General features: G+C 38.3%; 1 long non-coding RNA gene across 1 annotated transcript in view; it reads left to right on the forward strand.

The window, feature by feature from the left end:
* LOC149159728 (uncharacterized) overlaps positions 1-1,407 on the forward strand; it is a 90,778-nt gene extending 89,371 nt beyond the window's left edge. Inside the window, exons 2-4 of the long non-coding RNA XR_016261311.1 lie at positions 653-786; positions 914-975; positions 1,104-1,407. This is a non-coding gene — a long non-coding RNA (uncharacterized LOC149159728). The remainder of the gene's footprint in view (positions 1-652; positions 787-913; positions 976-1,103) is intronic.
* Positions 1,408-10,722: the final 9,315 nt, after the last annotated feature.

Below are 10,722 nucleotides of genomic sequence, written 5' to 3' on the forward strand. Positions count from 1 at the left end.
GCATTCCATTCTTTTGAGAGAATTTTGTTCCATAGTTGAGCAAAGATAGTCAGGAGAGATAGGAGGTGGAGCACACATAGAGGATTTGTGCACTATAGCCACAAACATTACTTCTTTGTATCTGCAGCCATATTTCCAGACAAAGAAAGAGAGCGAAGCGGACTCACCCTCCAGCTAGGTTTTCTCCAGAAAGGGTTTCCCAGAAAACATATTGTCACACTCCACAGTAATATAAAAAAAAAAATTATGGTGGTAAACCTTATTGTCACGTGGACCTTATAAACCTGGTCCTAATAACCATAAACATTATATATATGCTTGTAATTATTTAAGCACTAACCGTGCTACTATGATGACCCTATATGATTATCAATCACCGAGCTTTGTATTATCATAAGACTTATGGATTTCGAATCCTTAGCGATTCTCACCATTCAACAAGGTCAACGGAAAAGGCCACCGGTTGCTTTCCGATCTGTTTCCATGCCAGGTATGGTCGGGAAACTAAATAGCCTCACCTACCCTGGCCAGGTGTCAACCGCCGGACAGAGGCCATGTGAAGCTTTGGGAAATCTGCCGGTTCGCGCGCCAACTGCCATACAAGGAACGGTGAGGATCCTCTCCTTTGATCTAAGGGTCGATATCATTTCAGGGTTTATCGGTCTCATAAAGTCCACCGAGCTGTTCATTGCGAGTTCATTTGCACTTGGGGAGAGGCCGAACCCTCGCTCCCAAATGGCGGTTCTAACCCTGCAAACTATGCCAGGTTGCGGCAAGCTAACACAGGTATCTGCCACTTCAACAATAGCTTCGACTGTACATTCTATTGTGTATAATACTGTGCATTCTTATCAGGTTTACCTTGTTTGGGTTGATACATTCATGTTTAATTCCACTGAACCTTCATGTGCAGGGCGTGCTTCAAACCCTTACCACTCAGGAATGGATTGGAATGATGTTGCCAAAACATCCCAGGTACTGGACCCTCGCAAACTACACAGTAGTTAAGTCAATAGAATAGGCGGTAGTAACAGGTAGATTTCTATGTGTTTCTCTCGGCCTGGGAGGGGTTCCTCACGGCATTCTTCAATGTGCTGATTCAGGGTTTCACCTTCGGCTGAATCTTAGCTAGGGTGCGAGGTCGGCTCTCCCATGCCGGTACCTGTGCCTTCCTTGGTTACAGTCTCTGTGTTGTATTATTCGATAACATTTGTATATTTATGTTCAGGGGTTCACGGCTTTTCTCGCCGGACTCTAAACGAGATAAATCATGGCTTCATTTGTTTTGGAAATGAGCCACTTTGAATGCCCTGTATTTATGTTAGACTTTGGTTCTCAGAATATTTAAAGGACAGACCCTCGTGGTACTCTTCCGGCTATTTGTCCATCGTTATTGTGAGATTGTCTCTTTCGTTTACCTGTTCAATATATTATGCATGTTCTCCATTCAAATGTTTTGCGTCTACAGTTTGTTTGCTACACATATGTATTTGCTCCAAGGTTCGAGCCTTTAGAATTAATATGCAAGTCTTTTCCATTTGAATGTCCTGTACCCACAGCTTGTTTATTATGGATACTTTGTTTCTCTATCGACAGGCTGAGCCATAACCCTTTCGAGGGTTTCGTCTCCATAATTCCTGTTATAGTTTTATCATGGTTTAGCTGGAAGTAGTGATTCAATGGCCGCTTCTACGGCGGTTCTGTAACGCCGTAATGCGTGTTGATATGCATTTTATTTTAAACAGCTTTGGATTAACTTGTTCCTGTTTAATTTACTCATTTCGTTTCAAGCTTTAAATACAGGCCGAGGGTTCCATATTGGAACGGCCGAGGGTTTCATCTTGGAAACGGTCGAGGGTTTCATCCATACCACGAACCGTTTCCACAGGCTCACTGTATGTTCCGACGGTATTAGAAAATAACCGTTAGATGTCGTTAAACAGTTTAATGTAACCCTTACAATGTTAGTTTTGTACAGAACCCTGCTTATGGTTGATTGGTAAATATTTTACGTTCTCACATGTTCTGTATATTGATGTGAACCTTCAGGTTCTAGGTATCGTTACTATGTTTCAGTTTCAATACGGTCTGAGCATTATTCTGATACACTACATGTATCATCTTCACGCAGTTTTCCCTGCATCTTTCTTTTACAGTTATTTGCATCATACTTTTATATACATTTGCATTGTTCTTAGAATAACTATCATGCATCATTTCTCTTTAGATGTCTGACTTGCCCTCTACACAGTTATCTTTCCAGATATCAGGCATTATTCTCTACACAGTTATCATGCTTCGTTTTTCTTTACAATTATTATGCAAAGAATATAACAGATAGTTTCTATTGTTTGATTAGCCAGTATCAGGCACCTTTAACACTGTCATGGTGTTATATGCACACTGTCATCTAGTCAATAACAGATATTCAGATGCAGACATACTTTCCATATAAACACCAAACACACTAATACAGTACTTTAGTTCAGATGAATACACATACCTGGTCTATTAGGCACCAGTAGTTATAACTCCAGAAGTTCACCTGCAATTTAAAGGGTTGCTCTTATCCACCCAGCCATGAGATCCAACGCTATGTTGGGTTCTCCCCCCGAGCAGTCCTGCAGGCCTGCAGCCCTCAACAGGTCTATGCACAGTTGTGCTAGGGTTATCTGGTCCTTACCAGACTTAACCCTCCTTTTCTTTCTCTTTTTCCTTCTTCAGTTTCTCTCCCTCTCTCTGTCCTCACAAACCCGCATTCTCCATCCACCTCTTCCTCCTTCCCTGTTAGGGTGCTCGCTGATCCATTTAACCAATGCCAAGAATTAGTTGTAACTGATATGTAATTTAAAATTACTTTTACGCAGGTTTGATTAACTGATTGGTAATTTAAAATTACTTTACGTGGGGTTAATCACAATAGGTATATTACATACTCCCCCCCTTAACAGGAACACCGTCCTCGGTGTTCATCTTTCGTCGGAATTGATATTTTACTTGTGGTATTACCATCTAATCCACACAAAATATGATCCTTTCTCTTTGTAACCAACGACTTCATTCCAAGAAAAGACGACAACAAAATAGTAATGATATAGTCATAAGAAATATCATTAGTTATAAGCATCAATAGTCATAATCATTCGTAATTTGCAACAATATGCAACTTCTAATCGCCACCACCTGGCCCTTATTCATTCATAATAAACAATTCTCTGTGTCAACTTACCATAACTTACCATCTTATGCTTGAAAATCATGAATACTTTCATGTAAGCCTGTCAATAGAGGTTGGACAATTCTTCAACCTTCCATGGTAAGTAGTTCCTGCAATATATGACTAACAAATTCAACCAAATTCAACCACATTAGTCACTATATTTTGAGTCAAATGAGACACTTTTGACTAGCAATCAATTGTGCAATGTTAGATGCTTTCTAAATCACAGTACTTTACAAGTACCTAAAGAGCACTAACACTAATCATCAAATGATAAATCACTGCTCACGTGCACACTGAATGAATTCTCACTAAAGACATCCGTAAAGTACTTCAAGAAGTACCAAAAGAGCACCTAGCTCGCTAATCATCAAAACAGTCAATCACTGCATCAAGCAAGAATTGTCTTAGCTCCCACTAAGATGTTGACTACATTAATAACACAATAAAGGAATTAAAATTTCCATTTATTCCTTATTGAGCACTAAGCTCATTTCTTATTAAATGTGCATAACATATTTCACACAACTATATGTAAAATTCATTTTTATCATAACATATGGCTGATTAGTTAATTCCTTAGCCATGAGTCCACAATGGACTTAAAGAATTTCCAACCCATGGAAATTGGTTCTCACAACCAAATAGAGTCTTTTTCACATCCAGACAGTTTCTTTGATAGAGACCTTACCAGGTCTAATATGGAATTCCACTGGCCAGCCAGCTCAAGAATTCCAGGGAGAGGAAATCTGGGCAGACAAGTACCATCAACCCCTCCGGGCAGGTAGCTGCCATCAGCCCAACTCCGGGCAGACAAGTATCATCAACCCCTCCGGGCAGGTAACTGTCATCAACCCAAGGCATTCCAGCCTTTCACAATCCGGGCAGACAAGTACCATCAACCCCTCCGGGCAGGTAACTGTCATCAACCCAAGGCATTCAAGCCTTTCACAATCCGGGCAGACAAGTACCATCAACCCCTCCGGGCAGGTAATTGTCATCAACCCAAGGCATTCAAGCCTTTCACAGTCCGGGCAGACAAGTTCCATCAACCCAACTCCGGGCAGGTAACTGTCATCAACCCAAGTATCCACAACTGTCTGCCATGTTAAATTTCTCTTTTATTACTCTTTCTCATAGTAATTTACACAATGAACCATATGAACATTATCATTAGCATAACAAACATGCATGTATACCACGCATTTACACTTAACCCCGACATGGGTCCACAACATCAAGTTTGATGGGAACATATCCATCATCCACGTTGTATGCATGCAAATTTTCCAAATAACATAATTCATGCATATCATATAACATCATTCTTTCTCATTTATAACTGCATTTCACATTGCAGCAATTTATGTGATGAGTTTTCTTGTTGCCATTAAGCTACCACTACTTAATCCCATCAGCAACGTTAGTTATAAATATGCATCAGTTAACACGTATTCCATTTCCCAGAATGTTCATGCATACAATATTGTCATGTATAAAAACATATGCAAATACTCATTAATGTATAAATATCAACAACAGTTGAGTTAATACTCTCAGCATTCCCAATGTTGCCATAGTCTGCTGTTCCAATTCAAATCATCATTAATGGGGTATTTTCGTACGTTTACTATGGCTAGCTTTAGTCATGCATCGTTAGTGTAATTAAACATAATTTCTCTAACATACAAGAACATAACTCTTATGTCACAATGACTAATCTTTGTGCATACTATTGTTTATCGTATAAGCCCTTCTTTAATGTATGCAACACTTATTCCCTTCACTAGAAGACCACCATTATTTCATACGACAAACCACATACCTCTTTCTTAAAGGAAGTCATTTTAATCCTCATTTTTCTATCTTCCGATGTGAGGATTTCTCAAGATTCCCTTTCAAGAAATTATTAAGGAGGTCTATCTTTCGGCATAAAAACCAAGATACAAAAACAAGGTTTACTTATCCTTTATGCATCAAATCAAGCAATCAACACAGCTCTTCCAACAAGACAATCTCTCCAAGAGATCATTATTTTCAAGGAAGCTATCATGACCACTTTCTCTAGTACGCACAGTCTCATAATTCCAAAGTCAAAATAGCTACCACTATGCAACATGTGTTCTCCTAACACAATTACTTTACTTTAATGCACATAGTTCTTTTCATGAAACAAGTAAGGATTTTGGTTCTTGTATGAACACTATTCTAATGTGTCTTTAAAGGAAAGAACCTCTATTTCCATTTACAAGAACTCTCATAAAATCCTTTATTTTCATACATGAAGTATGCATACTCTTAGGATGAGACTATATTTATGTATATAGGTAATATACTCTTTCCTCAAGAAATTAGGGATAAATATCTATGTGCCTAGAAGCACATCCTTAGTTATCTTTTATCATGCATGTAATGCATAATCATTTCACTAGAACTTAGAGACTAACTAGAATCATAATGCAATTAGCATATATATGTATATATTTTCAAGAAGCTTTTATCAAATAAAGATACATATTTTAATTCAAGCAAACTTGGCCACCTTCCATGCTATGTTCTCAGGACATTTATATACTTCATCCTCTTTCTCAAGAAGATACTTGGCTATATTTAACAAGGATTTTATAGACCAGAGACAAGCATTCCACACACAAGACTTACGTGGAATCTTTCTAATAGGAACTACCTATTTTATTTACCAAGACAACATACAAGATAATCAATCTTTAACTGCATGCCTTAACACATTTTCTTTACCAAGAAAATCTATAAAAGAACCATTCTTTTATTGCATGCATTCAAATACTCTCTCTACTAAGAAATCATGTAAAACATTCATACGTGTTCTTCAAATAAGTGAACAAGACACTTATCTTATCCTTGGATCAACATGCATAACTGACAAGTTAAACCACTCCTACCGGAAGCAATTGCTCTACTTATGCAATTAGAAGCATAATCTCGTAAGCGTCACACATGCACTAGAGCTACCATTTGGTGCTATATGCAACAGCTATCATAACACTACTATGTGACCATTTCAGAATAATGAGTTCAAGGAGACATTATGAGAATCATTAACGTCAACACTCTATAGTTATCATTTTCCAACTCCTTAAGCATGGTCAAAGGAATACTCACATGCACATCGAGCGCTTATCTAGTCATCCCAAGACTTAGAGTCTTCCGCAAGATTCTAACACTCAAAACTTGCTTTATCTGGTCATTACCAAACTTAGCGAGTTCTTTTTCCCATCTCCGTCTGTCTCTACAACACGGTCTTCTTCCTTCTCCTTGCTTCCTTTTCCTTTGGAAGCATCTATGGTTGGGGAAGGTAATTAGAGTTTACTGACAACTGTATTAACACAGGTAGTCTATTTATGAATAATTATCAAATGTAATTATACCATGAATGGGTCCTAGATATGTTACCCACTGAACATGCCTCTACCCTTAACTTCACACTGGAATGCAACATGCATAAGAAATCCATCATTCCCATAGTAGAGATAAATTCAACCTTCATTTAATCGAGGCTCCAATGGTTTTTATCTCCCAACAAGTGATGATTAACGTCAGCACATACCATGCTAATGGATTTCAGTTAATTAGAAGGTAATCATCATTAAAACTATTAGGACATAAGCATATACTATTCATCATGCATTCTCATGGTGAATAAAATTAAGACTCTTCTCATAAACAACTAGAACTATAGCACATAGAGAGTAGAATCTTCACACACACATTCCATGCATGTGTCATCAACTTTACTTGTTTACGAATTGTAGCAATCTTAGTCCAATTCCATTAATGCATATAAATTCTATGGGTTAGTCATACAACACTAACCAATCTCAACTACCAATCATCTTCATGCATCCATGACAAGGCTAAATCAAAAGTTAGTTATGACACTCAAGTCTCGCTGCTTGACCCATTGCATGTTTTTTTTTTTTTCAATATCTAAAGGGGTTCTTCTAATGTCTTTTTTTTAAAACAATTTTTCATCCTATTCAAGGATGTTCCCCCTGATTTATATTCATGCATTGGTCTATTAGGTTTCGTTCATTGTATTTTCAATCTAGTTCAATATATGCATTGTTGTTATTGCCATATGTGCAAATCAAAAGTTGGTAGATGATCGTCACTTCCTCAATGAGTGTTCAATATTGTTCTTAAGTGTGACAAAAGTTTCATTGTCTTTTATCCTCATCAGGAATCCAACGTTATGAACGTAGTTATGCAACAACTTATTACCTACTTCTCAAGAAGTTATAAACATGAATCACACCTGTCATGCCAAAAGTAGTGTACGACATAAATGAATATGCGAATGATTAAACTCATACCTGAGTTAATGCCTACTGATGGCGTACTTCAATACCTTTCCGCTTACCAATTCCCTAAGGCGCCAGTATTGCAACCTTTAGCTCTGATACCACATTGTCACACTCCACAGTAATATAAAAAAAAAAAATTATGGTGGTAAACCTTATTGTCACGTGGACCTTATAAACCTGGTCCTAATAACCATAAACATTATATATATGCTTGTAATTATTTAAGCACTAACCGTGCTACTATGATGACCCTATATGATTATCAATCACCGAGCTTTGTATTATCATAAGACTTATGGATTTCGAATCCTTAGCGATTCTCACCATTCAACAAGGTCAACGGAAAAGGCCACCGGTTGCTTTCCGATCTGTTTCCATGCCAGGTATGGTCGGGAAACTAAATAGCCTCACCTACCCTGGCCAGGTGTCAACCGCCGGACAGAGGCCATGTGAAGCTTTGGGAAATCTGCCGGTTCGCGCGCCAATTGCCATACAAGGAACGGTGAGGATCCTCTCCTTTGATCTAAGGGTCGATATCATTTCAGGGTTTATCAGTCTCATAAAGTCCACCGAGCTGTTCATTGCGAGTTCATTTGCACTTGGGGAGAGGCCGAACCCTCGCTCCCAAATGGCGGTTCTAACCCTGCAAACTATGCCAGGTTGCGGCAAGCTAACACAGGTATCTGCCACTTCAACAATAGCTTCGACTGTACATTCTATTATGTATAATACTGTGCATTCTTATCAGGTTTACCTTGTTTGGGTTGATACATTCATGTTTAATTCCACTGAACCTTCATGTGTAGGGCGTGCTTCAAACCCTTACCACTCAGGAATGGATTGGAATGATGTTGCCAAAACATCCCAGGTACTGGACCCTCGCAAACTACACAGTAGTTAAGTCAATAGAATAGGCGGTAGTAACAGGTAGATTTCTATGTGTTTCTCTCGGCCTGGGAGGGGTTCCTCACGGCATTCTTCAATGTGCTGATTCAGGGTTTCACCTTCAGCTGAATCTTAGCTAGGGTGCGAGGTCGGCTCTCCCATGCCGGTACCTGTGCCTTCCTTGGTTACAGTCTCTGTGTTGTATTATTCGATAACATTTGTATATTTATGTTCAGGGGTTCACGGCTTTTCTCGCTGGACTCTAAACGGGATAAATCATGGCTTCATTTGTTTTGGAAATGAGCCACTTTGAATGCCCTGTATTTACGTTAGACTTTGGTTCTCAGAATATTTAAAGGACAGACCCTCGTGGTACTCTTCCGGCTATTTGTCCATCGTTATTGTGAGATTGTCTCTTTCGTTTACCTGTTCAATATATTATGCATGTTCTCCATTCAAATGTTTTGCGTCTACAGTTTGTTTGCTACACATATGTATTTGCTCCAAGGTTCGAGCCTTTAGAATTAATATGCAAGTCTTTTCCATTTGAATGTCCTGTACCCACAGCTTGTTTATTATGGATACTTTATTTCTCTATCGACAGGTTGAGCCATAACCCTTTCGAGGGTTTCGTCTCCATAATTCCTGTTATAGTTTTATCATGGTTTAGCTGGAAGTAGTGATTCAATGGCCGCTTCTACGGCGGTTCTGTAACGCCGTAATGCGTGTTGATATGCATTTTATTTTAAACAGCTTTGGATTAACTTGTTCCTGTTTAATTTACTCATTTCGTTTCAAGCTTTAAATACAGGCCGAGGGTTCCATATTGGAACGGCTGAGGGTTTCATCTTGGAAACGGTCGAGGGTTTCATCCATACCACGAACCGTTTCCACAGGCTCACTGTATGTTCCGACGGTATTAGAAAATAACCGTTAGATGTCGTTAAACAGTTTAATGTAACCCTTACAATGTTAGTTTTGTACAGAACCCTGCTTATGGTTGATTGGTAAATATTTTACGTTCTCACATGTTCTGTATATTGATGTGAACCTTCAGGTTCTAGGTATCGTTACTATGTTTCAGTTTCAATACGGTCTGAGCATTATTCTGATACACTACATGTATCACCTTCACGCAGTTTTCCCTGCATCTTTCTTTTACAGTTATTTGCATCATACTTTTATATACATTTGCATTGTTCTTAGAATAACTATCATGCATCATTTCTCTTTAGATGTCTGACTTTCCCTCTACACAGTTATCTTTCCAGATATCAGGCATTATTCTCTACACAGTTATCATGCTTCGTTTTTCTTTACAATTATTATGCAAAGAATATAACAGATAGTTTCTATTGTTTGATTAGCCAGTCTCAGGCACCTTTAACACTGTCATGGTGTTATATGCACACTGTCATCTAGTCAATAACAGATATTCAGATGCAGACATACTTTCCATATAAACACCAAACACACTAATACAGTACTTTAGTTCAGATGAATACACATACCTGGTCTATTAGGCACCAGTAGTTATAACTCCAGAAGTTCACCTGCAATTTAAAGGGTTGCTCTTATCCACCCAGCCATGAGATCCAACGCTATGTTGGGTTCTCCCCCCGAGCAGTCCTGCAGGCCTGCAGCCCTCAACAGGTCTATGCACAGTTGTGCTAGGGTTATCTGGTCCTTACCAGACTTCACCCTCCTTTTCTTTCTCTTTTTCCTTCTTCAGTTTCTCTCCCTCTCTCTGTCCTCACAAACCCGGATTCTCCATCCACCTCTTCCTCCTTCCCTGTTAGGGTGCTCGCTGATCCATTTAACCAATGCCAAGAATTAGTTGTAACTGATATGTAATTTAAAATTACTTTTACGCAGGTTTGATTAACTGATTGGTAATTTAAAATTACTTTACGTGGGGTTAATCACAATAGGTATATTACACATATCTTATGTCTTATGTGTGTGTGAGCTTGTTTTATTCATTATCTACTTTTTTGTATAATTTATATTCACATGCATGCACTAATTACAGTAAAATATATAGATATAGAAATTAAATAAAACTGTAATAGTGTAGAATCTTAGATTTTTTAAATATAATATTATCAGATTTGTTGTGAGGAACTGTCTAGTGGAATATACATGGCATTTTACGGATCAAAATTTGATTTTAGGTTTGGGTATCGCTGGATGTGTATCAAGGATGAATAAATTCATAAAACCAGTTTCCGGAAAAGGTATGGCCATTATGAATTTGTGGTTGTACCTTTTAAA

The sequence above is a fragment of the Pinus tabuliformis genome, chromosome 5_2 (assembly GCF_031772625.1).
Source record: "Pinus tabuliformis cultivar Carrire ecotype Pingquan chromosome 5_2, CPIR1, whole genome shotgun sequence".
Classification (NCBI taxonomy): Eukaryota; Viridiplantae; Streptophyta; class Pinopsida; order Pinales; family Pinaceae; genus Pinus; species Pinus tabuliformis.